The 18,795-nt window shown below is 38.7% G+C and overlaps 1 long non-coding RNA gene across 1 annotated transcript; it reads right to left on the reverse strand.

Annotated features, from left to right (window-relative positions):
• Nucleotides 1–1,992: 1,992 nt before the first annotated feature.
• Nucleotides 1,993–13,746, reverse strand: LOC136422087 (uncharacterized). Its single transcript, XR_010753577.1, has 2 exons — nt 4,634–13,746; nt 1,993–3,416 (listed from the first exon to the last, which is right to left on the reverse strand). It is a non-coding gene; the product is annotated as an uncharacterized lncRNA (long non-coding RNA).
• Between the last annotated feature and the right edge of the window lie 5,049 nt (nt 13,747–18,795).

Consider the following 18,795-nt stretch of genomic DNA (forward strand, 5'->3'; position numbering starts at 1 on the left):
TGTGGGAAATAATTTGAACTTGCGGTCAGTGAACCCAAGTGTATCCTGCAGGTTTCCATAATTTTTCATAATTCAAAACTTTGTGGAAAGACTTTTTTTAAAATAAAAGACCACAACAATTTGTCTCCTTAGTTCTCAGTATAATCTGATAATGAAACCAACCTTCTGTAAATGCAGAAATGTTCGCAGTGGTTTTATGTTCGCGGTTTTCGAGGTGGACTCTTTACCCCAAACTTAAAGCCACCGCATTGTGTAACTGTAGCCCTACTATTGTTTGAAACGCAAACTCAAAAGCACCGCAAACACTCCGTTTTCTCCCTACTGAGAAATTAAATCCCGTGAACATTTCTGCATTTACAGTATGTTCTTGCTGAAACAAAACTTCCCTTCAGCCCCTTGATCTTCCAATTGCAGTTCCCTTAATCAGGGAATAATTAGATTGTTGTGGCTTACGTGTAGCCCCTACCAGGCTCCACGGATGGCTGGGAAAATAGTAGAAATTGGCCACAAATAGAGGGAATAGTATGCTAAGGGAGTCGGCTACAGACTCAGAGAGGGTCAAATCTGCGGCAAATTGTACCCCTATAGCAGTCTATTTGGCCAATTTCTACTCTTTCCAGCCACCTCTGGAGCTTTGTAGAGGCTAGCTTTCTAGGTGGGACAAAAAAGGATATCATCATCCTCAGCTCCTTTACATCCTGCCGGACGATCAGTTCAGCGTCGGTGGACTCGTCCGTGGGCGACGAGTCCAGCTTTACTCTTGCAGTGTTTGCCACAAACAGCGCAGATGAAAGCTGTTGTTTGGCTTGGTGTGTGTCTCGTCAAAAAAGGATATACGGGACACAGAATTAAAGTTATTCCTGACGAATAGTTACGTGGGAACTTCAGCCCTCACCTTCACCCTTCCAGCTTGCTTCCCCGCAGGTCTTGATTGATCTGTTGAGCTTTTATTTGATTACAAACGCTAAGGCTGGGGACCTTGATGTACATTCCTTTAACCTCATCGCCTTGGCAAAACCAGTTCCCAGAAAAATCAATGACGCGAAGCAGTATTTGGAAAATGCACAGATCCCTAACCCCTAGCCTATTCATTATACCATCTCCTCCTTGCCCTTGCTAATAGTTCAAGACCACCCCAGAGTCAGAGCCGAACTTCTGGCACTGAATGTTATTACCTCCATGAAAAAAGGAGGTATTGTTTTGGGTGTGTGTGTGACTGTGTGTGTGTTTTCGGATATTCGTGATCAGCATAACACATTTCTGGATGGATGGATGGTTGGTCTTGTTTTGCGGGGTCTTGCACTTTATCCGGTCCATTGGTTGGCGATTCCCACCCTCTAAATGTCAAGGTTGGGAGTTGGATGCAGCCCATGTGTGTGTGTTCTGAACCATGGTTCGCATGCTTTTGGTGATACGTCATGTACATGTACACAGTGAGTCTCTCCCCAGAAATTAAGAGGTTGGTAGGTGGGCACAACATATCTTTCTGGTTGAACAAGCCTGCGCCATCTGAAAGCCCCCTTCTTTGTCAGCTCAGTGATAAGCCTACAACACATGCTGGCTGTAGGGAACCTGTTAACAGCTCCCCAAGACCCTGTACACTGTAGATTCATTCACTTTTGCAGATATCCTTTTATTTGCAATAGCCTCGAGGGAAAGGGGAATTGTTGTAAATTCATGGTTGGAACGGTTCAGTAGGACTGTTGTAGTCATGAAATTTTGTTGGAGAGGTCACAACGAAAATAATAAAACCACCGCAAAAGTTTCAAGATTTACAGTACAGAGGCGTGCAAGGCCATGCCATTTGGTTTATTGATTCTCAAACATATAAAAAGATAAAGATGAAACAGAGCTTGAAGGCCGAGTTTATGCCTCGGTTCACTCAAAGACACCAAGGAGGTTATACATGTACCTAGATCCTTGCAGACACAGACACACACACACACACACAAACACAGTTTTTTTTGGGGAAAGTATGATGTCAGACTCAAGTTTCTAGTTTCTAGTCAGTTTTATTCTCAACTTGTGTCCTCTTGCATAATTTTTTTGCACAGAAAGGCCACACCAATTTAAATTGTTGGTTCGAGGAATTAAAAGAAAATAATGCAAGATTGACACGGAAAACAGGTTTTTTTTCGGGAAAGTCTGTATTTGGTGCACACAGTTTTAGGGAATGAATATATAGTCAGATGCAAGTTTTCCTTCCAACCTCTGTTTTTATCTTGTGTTCAATCAAAATCAATCAAAAATCGAAAAGCCTTCATTTTCTTTTGAATATTCTTGTTGAATGAATGAATGAATGTTCTTGGCGGATATTCCCCAAGAAATGTCTGAGAACCAAGAAAATAAATTGTTGTGGCCTTATCCTGACCAAGGTCCTTGTCCTGACAGAGCAGATTCTTCTACAAGGCTGCCAAAGTGATGAATAGGGTTTCTTTATGAGGTGTGAAATGCAACAAAAGTGACAACAAGGTCCTAATCATGGTGATTACATGGCTGATGTACTGTGAAAACAAGGAGATTAAAAGCACAGTAAGCTGTGACAGCCTTGAAAGCAGCCAAACTGTTTTTAATGAGGTGTAAGCAGCCGTAAAGAAACAAGCACAACTGATTTCATAAACATCCCAATTGTGATAATGAAACATCCCAATTACCGTAATTACATGGGTGATTTGCTTGTAGGATAAAAATGCAAATAGACTACAAGGCTGCAGTTAATATCAGTATTAAATGTTTCTTCTTTTTCTTTTCACTACAGTACAGGCTCATGGAGTGGTACTCTAGGCAAGGAGGATTAATAGAGGGTAGAGTGGAGTTATTATATAAGCACTGAATGTAATAGAAGGTCTAGGCCCTTTCCAAAACTAAACATTCATGCTACCTCAACTACACTATTTACTGTATGCTACTAGCCTACTAGACATTATTATGATCCAAAGCCTTTGACCTAAAAGTAAATAAGAATAGATGATAAAAATAGCCAAAAGTCCAATTTGTTGTGTTGTGTTATAGTTCAACCTTGATTCAGAAAAATAGATGACTTAGTGTGTATCACTAACATGTATGAAGTGATTTTTTTGTTGCATACCAGGATTCTTTTTCAGGACAACTACTGTAAGTTAATCTATTTTCGCAGGAGTCTTACAAACAAACAAACAAACAAACAAACACATATTTGCTGTGGACAGGTTGCTACCAAGTGTAGAAATAAAACCGCCTCAAACATTTCAAGGTTTACAGTGCATCAAATTCCCTCAAAGTCTTCTTGAAGTGTTTTCCAGTTGTCCCTTGAACATTCCTCCATCACAAGTGTCACCCCACTTCTCCAGGCAACCCTGTGGAAATCCAGGTTCTCCAAATGAAGGCCAGATGTCAACAGCACACCAGTCCTGAGGGTCTGCATGGACGAAGAGGGTCTGCATGGACGAATAAATGAAGGCTTTATTGCACATTTTTACTAGCCTCTACCAGGCTCCGCAGATCGCTGGGAAAATTGTAGAAATCGGCCAAATAGAGTGAATAGTATGCCAAGGGTAGTCTGCTATGCAGGGAAGGTCAATAGGCGACGTGGGTACATTTTTACCCCACTGGGCCAAGTACAGTACAACAAAGCCTGTTAATAGTGAGTAGACTTAATACTCAATATTAATAGTCATACAATTTGAGCTTTGTTCCAACACAAAGGAAACACCATGAATTTTCAGTCAATCTTGCCAACTATCATTGGACATAATAAACTAACATTGAATAAAGTCTCCTTACCTTTTATGGTAGAAATCAAGGAACTGAATTTTTTTTTATCAAGCTGCATTATGAATTCAAATTTTTCTCTGAACTTAAGTGTATAGAATAGTGGAATATGATTTTTACAAGCCTGTACAGTGTATTTCTCTCTTTGGTACATAATCTTCATTACGATGCATTTTTCTGTGAGCGGTATTGAGCTATTTTGATTTGTGTGACCCCCTCTAATGTAACGTTGTCTGTGAATTATTTGTGAAGTTTAATCGGTCACCTTAATTCTGTGTAGCACATCATTTGTTTTCCAGAGTTCATCCTTAAGCTCTATTGACAAATTCTCTGTTTCGAGCAGTCGAGTGCAAGATTGGCCAATAGTCACAATGGAACGTCTGGTTGGGTCGCTGTTTGCAGCCCAATTTTATCAATAAAGATTGTGACCTAAATCTTGTGCAGTAGGAATGGGCACCAATTTACTTTGCCGCAGGGCTGTCTCCAGCTTTAAATTTTTTCCGTCCCACTCATTGTTCGGGAGCCAATTTTTAAATTTTCATTGTTGTTATGTCATTTTTAGCTTAAAAAATACATTTTCATCAGTTTCATCTCATGATATGGATATTTTTGGGACGGTAGGGGTTGAATCTTTTTCCGTCCCAACAAGCAAATTTCCATCCAGAGACGGAAGGACGGGTCCTAGAGACAGCCCTGCTTTACCGTCTACCTATTAAACTTGAACAATTTCGCAACAGACCTGAGTCAGCTTATAACCTATGTGGCAAAGACTGTCATTCTCATATAGGAATGTTAGCCAGCCAAAGGGCTGATTTCAATTAGCATACCATGGTCATTTTTGACTCAAAGACTGGCCATATATACTTCCTAACTGTACAATTACCATTGAGTGGTGCCTGGTCTCCCCCATGCAGACCCCCTTCTCAGCGCACACACTCCTGGTACATCCATTCCCTCTCCCAGTTAATCATCCCAGCTCGTATCTGTCCACACCCTCCCCAAGTCCAAGTTGTCCTTTCACTTCATGTCAACAGCACCTTTTATCAAGTCCCCAGGGCGGCTGGTAATCCGCACTGAAGCTGCAGCGATTAAGGCTGCAACAAGTCATATACCTGGTTTTCAGACATTCTTTTACAAATTTAAAGACCCAGCAAGAGAGTTTTTTATTTGATTTATTTACTTGGCTGTAAGAAAAGTACAGCTAGGGCTACCCAACTAGCCGAAGGCTATTACAAAGGGTTAGCAATATTCAAAATTCAATACAAACTTTCACAAAGCACATTCAAATGCAAGAGGACAAAACGAAAGACTTCAAAAGAATTTTAGGGACTCAATAATCTAATGTGTAGGGGTGTCCCTGTAGCTCAACTGGTAGCAGCCTCACAGTTGAGCTCCTGGGTCCAATTAGTTGGTAACTGGGAGACTACATGTATTTCTGGGACAGGACATCTTGGTTGGGCTGCACCCATCTTTTGGAAGGGACATAAAATGAGGGTCCAGCGTTCAAGGTGGTGCCTTGAGCATGTTAAAGGGGAAGCGCTAGCAACCACTCCCTGTAAAATATTCTCTGCTACAGAAACAGCCAGGAAACTTGCTGCCCTATGTGTCACTAGGCACTACAATACAGGGTGAACAAGAAAAGTGGCAACAAATATCTAATGTTTGTATAATCCCTAACGTTTCTTGATTCTATAACATATTGAAACAATAATTTAGCAAGACAACTTCAATATGTAATCCACATAAAGCCACATCCAGGCCACCAATTTATTTTCTTGTTTGTCAAGCATACAACTTAAAGATTCAGCAAGAAGACAAGATGAAAGACTTTTTCAAAAGTTAACAGAAAGACTCATTGACAAATATTGTAAATGCAGGATTGGAGGAGAATTTGAATTTGCTCAGGCCACACTGGTTTAAAACAAATGATGCTAGATTGGAATATCATGAAAACAAAGTCTGAGGGAAAAGTCTGTGCCTTGCTGCACACAATCTGTAGGGAGTCAGATGCAAGTTTTTATCCCAGCCTTCTGTTTTCATGATACAATCTCGCTATCTTCCTGAAATTGTGTGTACCAAGGTACAGACTTTCCCCTCAGACTCAGTTTTCATGTTGATCTGCCAGTTCATCAGCATTATCTTCTCCAATCCATGAACTGAACAAGTGGAAACGGTGTGGGCTCACACTGCTAAAGCCGCCTGTTGTTTTTGCAACTGAACTGTTTTCGCAGGTCGTGGAGTTGACCCGTGTGTTTGCCAACTGTCAGAGAAACGTCCGTTCCACTTTGTCTCGGCCCTGCGAAGTTTGCACCAGGGTTCTTTGGTCTTCCTTTGAGCCCTGACAGTCCGCATTCACGCATGTTTGTTTCCATTCTTGGCTGCCTGTAGCAACATTGGAAACAAGAAAGCCGCTTTGTGGCCGAAACAAATAGACAATGTCAGGCACGTTCTTTGCTGACTGTTGACAAGTCCAGCCCTGGGTCATTTGGGTTCAACTCAGTGGGCAGTCAGCAGCATAAAGACTTGTTCCTCTTTTTGTATCAAATTTTGCAAGAGTTGATAAAAAACCGTACAACTCAATGATTCCTTAAATGTTTTTTTTGCTTGATTTTTTGTATGTAGATACATGTAACGTTGATCATTAGAAAAAAAAAAACATTCAAGAGTTTGTTGTAAGAAAGAAACAATTTTATAGTTTTGGATGCTTAAATATCATAGACATTATGATTGTCTCTAAACAATCAGTAATAAAACCTTGGAGATGGAGAATAGAAAATTAACAAATTTTCACAAACGTGACACAAACGTTTTATCAAATTTCATCTGTGACAGTAATTGACATTGTATAGAATTTATAAGCTATTTCTGTTCTGCACTGGTAAGCACTTTACTGCACTTTGTGTATGAATAGAAGAAATACAGAAAGTAAAATGCTTTATCAAAATAATGGTATCTCTTATGTAGAATACTACAATATGATATCGTTTCTTTCTAACTAATAAGTGCAAGTCATCATCTCACTTTTGTACTAGGGCATACATTTGCAATCATGACGGAATGAACTGACAGCTTAATACGCTCTGAAAAATTATGAATTCTATATACATATATATATTCTATATATGTATATATTCTATCAAACATCTACTGGTATCTTCCTACTGGTACTGGGACATGTAAGCTGATCACTTAAGGTTAATTAATTACCTTCACTTTGATAATGTTATATAAACGAAGCACCTTTTTGTAAGGCCAAAAATAGCAAGTGGGAGGCCAAAAATAACAGCCCGCCACATTGCTGAACCTAAGTTTAGGGTGCAGGTTTTAAATTACTGGTCTTCGTCGTAGTAACTGAACAGCGAATTTTGTTCAGAACCATTTTTTCCATGTAAAAGACGGAGAGGATTTCTTGATGTAACAAAAAGTAACCCCCATTAACATTAATCCGCCGATTTACATAAATCCACCACTTTGAAAAATAGTGTGTTTGAGAGATTTCTAGTGCAGCACTCCCAAGTATGCACAGTTTAGATGTACAGGAGTGCATTATACTAGGAGATGTTGGGTTGGAGATCTGTTTGGATGTATCTTTTCAGGGTGGCGGAATTATGTACCTTGGTGGAATTACAGTTAGTAGAATGTTTAACTACATTTTCTTTTTTATCCTGATTTGTTATGATTTTGTAAATTTCTTCCTTGGATATCAGTTATTGTAATATCTTTTTACATTTAATGCGGGTCTCAGTATATATAGAATACAATACAATCTCCAGTTTAACACCTTAGCCATCTTGGCCAGCAGAGCACACTTGCCTATAAATAATCTCCAATTTAACACCTTAGCCATCTTGGCAGAGCACACTTCCCTATATAAATCTCCACTTTATAGCCTTAGAAGCCTCACAAGAAGGGCACACAGCCCTAAATAAATCTCTAGCTTAAAGTTTTGAAACAGTTTGTGGTCAGGGCATTGGTTAACCACAAGAACCTAAATTCTGGGGTGCTGGTGGGGGTCATCCCAGGACAGTACCCTGCAATGAAAAGGCATGGCGGCCTTGAAAAGGTGACCTCTGCGGGGGTACACCTGTTCCGCCATGCCTTCCAGTTTTGGAGAAGTGCAAAAAATAAATAGATAAATAGATAAACGAAGGCCCCAGTAATCTCTAAGCAGATGTTGGGTTGGAAGATTGTTCCTGAGTGACGACCTGACTTGGTGAGGGACAGTGTAGGGGACTGTACTGGAAAATGAAGGTAAGGCTGATCAATGCAGTTTATGATTTGTATATTTTTCTAGATTTCTGGTCAAAAATATATTTTCTTTTTCATTTGCATGTCCCCTTGGCACAAGCGGTAACGCAACCCCACTGCTTTGCCATCTGGATCAAATTCCGTGGATCCCAGGGCCCTGGTTCGTTCCTAGGGGTCAATTCGAGCTCGGACATTGTTGTAAGGGACTGCATTCATCATTGCGGATGGTGACGTAAAGCTGGCGGTCCCGTGTATGAGGGAAGCTCAAGCGTCAAACCTCTGCACGTAAAAGAACTCAACACATGTACACTTATTGAGAAGAGTAGGGGTGACCCGGCATGCTTGGGCAAAAACGCGAGCCGTAGGGAAGCCGCATTGCATTACCACTTGAAAAAGCATGCTTCATCTCAAATGAGGATGCCTTGAAACGAAACTTTTCCATCTGTCATACATAGTGTGTATCCCCAACCCTTTTTGAGCCTCTGAAATGCAAAAGAACCATGAGAAGTACATTCATAGAAATTCAATACCTTCTCTTTGATATTGATGCAGCAAAGCACAACAATTCAATTTGTTGGTTTCATAAAAATGTTGAACAGGATGACTTAAATATGTTTCTTTTTCTATGTGAATGATCTACTGTATGTTAGATGGCACCCAATATCAGCATCCCTGTCTGGGTGACCTCATGTGTATTGCTGTGTCGCAATTTTGATAAAATAAAATGAGTACCCCCGGCCGGTAACATTGATTAACAGAGTCTGTACCTTGGCACGCATACTGTAAATGCAGAAATGTTCGCAGTGGTTTTATGTTTGCGGTTTTCGCGGTGACTGTTTCACCGCGAACTAAAAACCAAGTGTGAACATTTTTGTCCAATACTGTAGCAGTAATTGTGACTATAACGCTGCCACAAACACTCCATTTTCGCCTTAGACAGTTAGTGCGAAATAAAAACCACGCAAACTTAAAATACATTTACAGTAGTTTCAGAGGATAAAATAGATTGAAGTTTTCCTTTCAGCCCTCTGTTTTCACCTAAAATTGCACAATGTTTTACTTGATGATATCTGATAACCAAAGAAATAAATTGATTTGGCCTTACTTTAATCCTTTCAATACCTACGCAACAGAAAGCTCTTTTTGGAATCCGTAGGCATTCTTAGAAGTGGGTCACGTACTCAACGTCAATGACTGATTGGATAATATGTGGGTGGAAAGTCAATAGCTTTGTAAGGGTCGTAAATCGGCAGATTGATTTCATGTCAACTCTCATTTTCTCTACAAGCACACTAAAAGACCGCATTGTGTTTTGTGTATTGTTACGGTTCCCAGGGCTAACCCTATGTAATAAATAGCAATGAGGTTTAAATCATTAAGCCTACTTGGTAATACTGTAAATGCAGAAATGTTCAGGGTGGTTTTATGTTCACGGTTTTCGCGGCGACCGTTTCACCGCGAACTTAAAACCACCGCGAACATTTTTGTCCAATAATGTAGCAGTATGTCACTATATAGCGCTGCCACCGCGAACAGTCCATTTTCGCCTTAGCTTAGCGCAAAATAAAAACCATGCAAACTTAAATGCATTTACAGTAATACTAATGCATTTTAAGTAGGGCAGACCTGGTTGACATGTCTCTCACAGCCAAACCCGAAAACCAAAAAAATACTGTAATCCACTTTATCTTCACGGTAGCAAAATTTCACGGTGCAAGGAAAATGGACATTTTCACTGAACTTTATAACTTCACGGTGGCACCAAGTGATTTACTGAACAGATGCGTGAAGGAATCATAAATAACAACAGGCTTTTTCACGGTGATGATAAGTTCAAGGTACAGAGGTGACCGTGAAAATAGTGAACATAAAATTACAGTGAAAGAAACAAGAATTACAGTAAAAAATAGACAAATAGATTGATAAAAGATATACAGGTGAATGCTCTTCCAAATGATATAAAGAACTTATCTGTGTACCTGGTAGCAAGGAGGTTATATGGTCTATATAACCTCCTTGCTGGTAGCAAGTTCAAATGTAGGCATTCAAACGGGCCACATCAAGTTATTTTCTTGGTTCTCAAAGTTTAGCCAAAATTTAGCAAGAGGAAAAGATGAAAATGAGGGAAAAAATGTAAATGGGGCATAGGAGCTAAATGGAAACCGTCACACATCAATTAATATCCAAGCAGATGTTAGGTGATGTCAGCGTTTTATGCCTTGTAATATTTTCAAGTATTGTATTCTTCATTGTATTTCTTTACAGGAAAAGGGCTTCAATGTTGCAAGAAGTGAAGAACACACTGAGAATGAGCTGGATCCTCACATCTGCTTGCAGATTGATTAATGTGTGCCGGTATCCATTTAATTTACCATGCACAAATTAATGACTCATGGCCACACAGAAGGTTGTAAAGAACACAATGGATGGTTTACAAGCCTTTTATTGGGTATGAGAAATGACCTGAGGGGTCATTGAACTGAGTTGCCCTCTGACCCTGATGATACTAAATGAGGGGACCATAAAAATAGCCAGTTGAATTTATGTCATCATGGATCATTGACCTTAACTGCTGACAGATATATATCTGAATCTGTATAGCTGGTATAACTGTAGCCTAGCCTTCACCAGGCCCTCTTATGGGCGTATGAATCGTAGAATTCGGCAGAAAAAGAAATAATTAGCAAGTAGAGTCAGTCCACGGTGAAGATCACATTTCGCCTGAGTAGGGTTTTTGACGTTTCTATTACGACTTTTTAAGGAAAGAATATCACTTGAAATAGTTAGCCTGCCAGAGTATTAAACGGCAAAAGCTGCAGTCTGCTGGTCGCGCCTAAATGATCTCAACTCCAAAGCTACTTCTTTTTTTTAAGAAAATAAGCTGCTGATTAATTTTATTGCCTTTCTTCTCACTGAAATATGACAGACTAACGGAGCCTGCAAGTGAAACCCTGGCTAATATTGTCCCTATAACTGGCATAGTTAGTCTGGTAGAGAATAGTATAACTGCCCTTCAGTGTAACATACAATGTACCAGCTTCCTTATCTGTATAGCAGGTATAACCGCCCTGTAGCGCAACACACCAGCTTCTGTATCTTTATCTGTATAGCCCTTGGGCAAAATTCACCAGCTTAGGCATGAAGCGTGGCACCAGATGGCTATATTACTCTGCATACTTGAATGTACATGTACAATGTATGTCACTGTGCATCACTGACCTTCGTTTAACTACAGTAATAGATAGGGAGAGGTATAGAGGCATGGTTCCATGGGAAAATGGCTGATGACGATGACGAAGTTGACTTAAACACATATTTTCCTCCCATAAATTGAAGTCAAGTGAACTTGAGAAGTGAGTCACATAAAAGTTAGTGTTTACAATGTAATTAATTAGTTAAACATGTAATTGACGCCTAGGCTGTCAAATTTATGATCCTGATGCCACATCAATTTTATTTGTTGATTCTCGGATTTTTTCAGAGAAACATTGGAGCGATAGGTCGAAAAAAAATGAAAATAAAAATTGTTGCAAATAGTCGGGTGAAGATAAGGGTTTACATAACATAAAGAATAAGAGGAATATTCAAATTTCAGCTGTGTATGACTCATTTTATGCAATACACCCCTTTTCTTTGATCTAGTACTATAATTTCAGTAACAAAATTAATTGATATTGAGAAATAGTTCTGACAAATGAAAAATTTATGATAAAATGTGACCACACTTTTTAGGTATGTGCAGACCTTAATAATCAGATTCTATTTTGGTGGCTATTGAATTTTACAACTGAACAAATAGTAAAATCGTGAGTAAAAATTTGTGAATGGGAATATTAGGTGGTTTCATGTTCTCAGTTTTGGTAATAACCTCTTAACCTCCAATGTTTTTTAACCACCGTGAAAAAGTTTGGTCTTCTGCCTGCCTAACTTCTTCTGTCACCCCACTTTCTCCCTACTACAAGATCAATTCCCTGCCAATTTAAAGGCATTTATAGTACCATTTCAAGGAATATTTACAATTTGCTCACTGTTACATTTAATAGATTTCCTTACCTTGTCTTTGGTTTTGCACTGAAAACAGTCATCTTGAAAACATTTGCTGCATCACAACCTTGGACTACATGTAGGGTTCAATGACCTGCAGTTTATGATGTCCTCTGCTGTGTCAATGTCAAAAGGTCAAATGCTTAAATAGGAGCCACCCATGTAGTGTCAGAGACATACTATTACTGCAGTACAGTATTACTGTAGGCCGTTAGCAACACTAGTAGACTTTTTAAAGGCACCCAGAGCATTTTATGAGACTTGAAAACTGGAAATATTCTAGTTGCTGTAATCTTCATGAAATTGACATTTAATGCCACTGTTAACCACATTTGCATTCAGATTTCTTATCAAATGTGCGCAAAAATGGCACATAATCTACAAAGTGATCTTTTTGTTTCACGTGCCTACTGCAAATACTGTAGATGGTGTCCCCCCGCCCACCTCCGTCAAAACGTAGAAATGCAAAATTAAAACATACAGATGCAAATATTTGACAGACATGCAGTCACTCTCTCATTGGTCAAACCGCTACATGTAATTGTGATGGACAGTCTATTAGGGCTTGGATTTTCTGTCAGTTCTCACTACACAACGACATCATATCTTTGCTCCTTTAATGTCAATATGTAATGGTATAGTGTTATTGAAACTTACTATGTGTAGGAATGACTAGAAATTTGAGTTTTTTTAATTCAAGTTTCAAGCCTCATAAAATGCTCTGGATGCCTTTAAATTGATTGCATCCAGGGCATCAATGTCTTTTGACATGACTGTGAAAAAATGGCTTAAGAAAACAAGATTTGAAAAGATAACACCACAGTATGGCAGTAATCATAGTGAATTGTTGTAAATCACTAAAAAAAAAGATCAAGCAACAAAAAGAAAAAAAAAGAAATTTTTTTGCTTGAAAACTGGCCATAGATTATTTATAAGCACAGGGGTGCGATCTTTGGGTTGATAGGATGGCTATATCAAACCTTCCTAGTCTTACTGACATAACCCATTGTTAAAGTTGAATGGCCTGGCCCAGGCGTGACTTTGCATGTGAAATATAATTTTTGATGTGAATCTGTGATTCTGAGTCACATCGGCCTATGATTCTCAGCATCAAAGAAGAATCTGTAGGCCAGGGTTTCTGAGAATTAGGCTGGATTTGGTCAGTTTCTTATCTGATTCGCTCAGCTTGGTCCAGCCAGGGCTTTCTTCAGCTTGAATTAGCCACCAGTCTAAAACATGTTGTCTTGATCAACCCTTATAATAACTTCCTACTGTAACATGGGGGCAGGGTGTTCTGAGAATCCGGTTTCACTTTCTCAGTAAATGGTGACCAATCAAGTCGACCTAGATATGTCATAGGTAGTTTGAAAGAATATGTTTTACAAACTTTAAATGATAATAAAGGGACCTATCGTAGAATTTGGGGGCAAAAACTGATTTAGATTCACATTTGTAGATAATTTGTAACTTATGAATATCGCTGTTCAGTGTTATGACGTAGATTCAACTTATAATGTATCATCATCACTTATCACTGATAATGTATAAAAATGTCCAAAAACAGTAAGTTTGGTTTTATGTTCTGATCCCTTATGTCACTGTCAATTCATTCAAATTCATTATCATTCCTCAAATTCAGTGAAAATCAATTAATAGAGTTTGCAGTATCCTCGAGTTCTTCAGGTTGAAACAACATATTTTGATGGTCTTTAATTCACACCACTGCAAAAATGTCAAAACTTACAGAGGTCTAGCCTGGATGCTAGCCTGTGTACTGTAAATGCATTTAAGTTCGTGGTGGGTTAAAATTTCCACGTTAACATCTTCACTGCGAACTTAAAATCTCCAACTACGTTCTTTCAACCTTAAACAAAAAACCACTGTGAACACTCCATTTTCTCCCTACTACGAAATTAAATCACTGAGAAAATAAATGCATTTACAGTGACTTTCCCCCAAGGACGGGTCATCCAGACATGACCTGCCCTCCCCTCCCCATTTGTAATGGGGTATCAAGTTTCCTGCTGCTTTGAAGGGACTCCAGGGATCAAGGTGACAAAGGGGTCAAGGTCAGCTGTGAGGGGAAAAGTAGGTCATGGGGATGTACCATTTTGCTTCAGGTGGGAGGAGGGTTAGGCCACGGGGACAAATCATTGCCTGTTAGTGGAGGGAGGATGCCAAAGGGTAGTTTGTTTGTTTGTAAATAGCTATCAGTATGATTGAAGACCCTGATAATTGCCATGTTTTTTAAAGATTTTTGAAAACCTAGCCTCCATTAAAAAAGTGAGCCCTGGTCACAAATATTTTTAGCTATTGAATAAGCATAATGATTTGCCTCAGTCTATTGGCTGCATACCTTAATTAGTATGTCCTAGTGTATCGCATGCCTCTTTCTAAATGGAACACTACGAATTAGTTCTTTCCATAATACTTTCCCATGATATTTGCCACAACGGTGTATTGAATTTCTGTGTATTGAGTTTTCCGCCACTTGTTTAATCATGAAGAGTCCCTGGACTAAAGCATCTGACACTTATTGAGACTTTGTCTTTCATTATTTTCCAGACAATTAAATCTGGTGATAACAATGTCTGCCGTTTTGTCTGACAACACAAGTCCCTGATGAGGACAGTCTCAATTCTTTTGATGAGTCTAGCAGTAATTCAAGACGGTCTGCATTCCGTTTTCCCTTAGGCCACACCAATTTGATTTCTTGGTTAATGGAATTCAAAAATAAATGCTAGATTGGAAAATCAACAGGAAAACAGAATCTCAGAGGAAAGTTTGTACTTAATAACCTTTAGGCCACACCAATTTGATTTCTTGGTCAACGAATCTTTTGAAAAAAATGCTAGATTGGAAAATCAACAGGAAAACAGAATCTCAGAGGAAAGTCTTTACTTTGGTGCACACAATTTCAGGGAGTAAACAGGGTCATGTGCAAGTTATCACCCCAGCCTTCTGTTTTCATGATTTTTTGTTGTTGCTAAGTTAAAAAATAATCCGTTAATCAAGAAATCAATTTGGTGTGGCCTTAGCGCGAAATGAAAACCATACAAACTTAAATGCATTTACAGTATTGCCTAATTCAAATGAATTTTAGCGGCACTGTACATTTTGCCTCGCAATTCAGCCTCGTAATGGCTGCCATGAGGCTTGTCTGTCAAATGATGATGACAAAATAAACCAGTCTACAAAGTCTTCAGGGCCTATACAAGCTCCTTGGCTCCAGGGTCTTCATGGCACCAAGGAAATTTTACAGATATGTCTGAGAATAAATAGACTTGTATTGCTCAACTGAAAGGCAAGTTACATTGAAATGAAACGTTTCTAAACTTCAAAGCAAGCAATACAGAAAATGAAGGACAAATTTTGTGTCCCCCCTCCCTGTTTCTAAATGTGGTTTGTCCCTCAGCGGAAGCATTTAGTCTAAATGTGGCGCATATTTCCAGGAAAACTGGACCCTACCACTGCCAGCCGGGACTTTCATGGGTACTGGACAGAGATAGGAAACTCTCTGAGAATGGAAAGGAATTCAGTTTCATTTCTGAGTTTACTTCAATACGTTTTAGCCCCTCTAGGCCACACCAATTTAATTTCTTGGTTAACAGAATTAAAAAAAAAATGATTGGAAAATCAACATGAAAACAGAATCTCAGAGGAAAGTTTGTACTTTGGTGCACACAGTTTCAGGGTGTGAACAGGGTCAGGTGCAAGTTTTCACCCCAGCCTAATCTGTTTTAATGATGTCCTCGTGCTAAAATTTTACCCCAAAAATCTGTTAACCAAGAAATTAACTTGGTGTGGCCCTAGAGACTTATCTTCCATAGCCTGGATGCCAGACTGTTTCCAGGGCCTTCACAGGCCAGCTCCTCAGCATTAAGTAGCCTCTATACCAGGCTCCGCGGATGCTAGGATGGCATTTTGGACCCTCTCTCCGTAGCCGACTCCCTTAGTATACTTTTCACTCTATTTGGCCAATTTCTACTATTTTTCCAGCCATCTGCGGGGCCTGGTAGAGGCTAGGCGTTAGGGCTAACTTCCCTCAAAGGAAATTTTACCACAGTTGGCCGTCACAATGAAAAGGCTTCTCTGCTGTACAGCCAGCAAACTGACGTCCACATTATTAAAGGGGAGCAAAACTTACGGTTGAAAAGCGTACTATACTATGATTATACATGTAAAATATACCCCAAAGTCAAGTTCTCACTTATTTTACTTGTTTTGGTGAAGGATGGAGATAAATCTCTTCACCTGATCTTCTGCCTCACATTCTTACCCCCTGACCTTAGCTCTTCCCTCGCCCTTTCACCTATAGAAATCGCTATCTGCAAAAATTTCATTTACCATTTTTCTCTCATTATAAGGCCACACCAATTCATTTTCTTGGTTAACGGAATTTAAAAAATAATAATTTAAATACTAGATTGGTAAAACAACATGAAAACAGAATCCCAGAGGAATGTTTTTACTTTGGTGCACACTGTGAGTATCAGGGAGTGAACAGGGTCAGGTGCAAGTTTTCACCCCATCCTTCTGTTTTCATGATTTTTTTGTTGCTAAAATTAAGAATAAAAATCCGTTGACCAAGAAATTAAAAAGGTGCGGCCTAACATAAGGTTCTTAAAGTAAGGGTTGTTAAACTCTAGAGGTCCCTTGTTTCAGGAGAGCCACAACTTGAAAATGTTAAGGATCCCATCGCACTTATCAATAAGAGTAGGGTCCATCACCGGAGTGCGAGTGGATGAAACCTTACAGTTCGTTTTTACGCAGCTTGTTCGCACTGTACAAAACTGGTGTGTTATACCTGAAGACAGTTTACCGGTTATATGAAACAATCAAACAAACAAATAAACAAACAAACAAGTTTGTTTAGATTGCCTTACAACGTTCTCTCTTTTCCCTGTCGTACATGCCATTCAAATATGAATTTAGCTTTCAATTATCAAAATTAATGAGATTGCTGACAAGCACAATGCTTTACAGTTATGATCCAGTGCACAGAGTCTGAAACATGAATGCATTTATACAAGTCAAGCCCTTTTTGGTAACCTTACGATCGATATCTTTCCCAATTTGTATCTGCCTTAAGTTTTGCAAAGAGGAATGAAATTCTTTGTACAGAATATCATTCAACACAGAATCTATTCTTAGACAGCAATTTGAACATCATACAGGGAAGAGTCCTTTGATAGGTGGATCAAATTCTATATTTTATTGATGATGGCATGAAGGCATTGTCTGTAGCTTTTATTGTCTCTTCGACAATTATTAAAAATTCATTATCAACCTTGATATCTCACAGTTACTGGCGAGTCATATAGTGTCAAGGCCACATCAACAAGTTTAAAAAAAATATTTTGAAATGAAAATTATGAAAAAAACAGAGGGCTGGAAGGAAAACTTGCATCTAACTATATTATAGTATATTCACTCCTCTGCACATGTACATTAACTGTAAATGCATTTAAGTTCGCATGGTTTATATTTCGCGCTAAGGTGAAAATGGAGTATTTGCGGTCGTTTTAAGTTTGAGGCAGCGCTATGCATGTATAGTCACATATGGCTAGAGTCCATTCCAAGTCACCGCGAGGGTTGTTATTGTCATAATTTAGAACTATTTTCAAGTCATTGTTATTATCTGTGTAAGAGATTTGATACTTTTGAAATATTTTGAATGTGATTTCAACTTTCTAAATATTTCTTAAGTTTTCTAAAACTTAAGAAATATTCATGATGTAGAATATGATATTTACAATGGTTTCTAAATAATGGTAACAGCATTCTACCATTATTTACAATTTTTTACAATTTCTTACCATTTTCTACCATTATTTGTAACATCTCTATAAATAGGTCAGAGGGCTGGGAAGAAAGTAATTCACACATCCTTGCGAAGTTTAGGGAAGAATGCTTTCCACAAAGGACCGAGAGGTGTCCTGCAGTGAAGTCTAAAGATGTACAAAGGCAGACAAACGGGCCAGATTAGCACCTACTTTTATGGGGGCAATCACCATTCTACCATTTTCTACCATTTTTTGTTAATATTTCTAAAAGTTAAATAATCACATACTATTAGATGTTTAGAAATTATTACAAATAAAGAGGTTTTTGTGCAGTTACTTTCAAAATATTTCTAAATTATCTAATCAAATTCAAATAAATTCATATTTTTGTATTTGATCTTTTAGAAAAATTTAGAACTATTGTCAGTCAGATATTCTTTTATTAGAAAGTTTTCAAAATGATTACAAATATGATCATAAAACCCTCGCGGTGACTCGGAATGGACTCTAAAGTATTGAACAAAAATGTTTGCGGTGGCTTTAATTATGTTCGCGGTTAAACGGTCACCGAGAAAACCGCGAACAAAAAACCACTGCAAACATTTCTGCATTCACAGTATATGATTGTACATATAGACAGTTGTCCCAGACTGTGTGTAGTCCATTGGTTAGTGAGGTTGCCACTTTGAACCCTGTGTTGCTCACCTCATATGCATGCATATGCCATTTAGGGTTGCAGTCCTAAAGCCGTGGTCCAATGTTCACGTGCTTTAAAAAAAATCTAGGGGAATTTCCCTGGTACAATGAACCTGAATATACTGAACATAACGTCTGTCTTCTCTTTTTAATTTTTCGAGATGACTTTCACTTTTTTTGCTGGTGATTCTTACTCAATAATGAACCATATGAGATACTCTTCAAATTGAAGCTTTGGAACACATTGATTCAGGGTTCTTGCCAGCACCCG

The sequence above is a fragment of the Branchiostoma lanceolatum genome, chromosome 1 (assembly GCF_035083965.1).
Source record: "Branchiostoma lanceolatum isolate klBraLanc5 chromosome 1, klBraLanc5.hap2, whole genome shotgun sequence".
In the NCBI taxonomy this organism is placed as follows: Eukaryota; Metazoa; Chordata; class Leptocardii; order Amphioxiformes; family Branchiostomatidae; genus Branchiostoma; species Branchiostoma lanceolatum.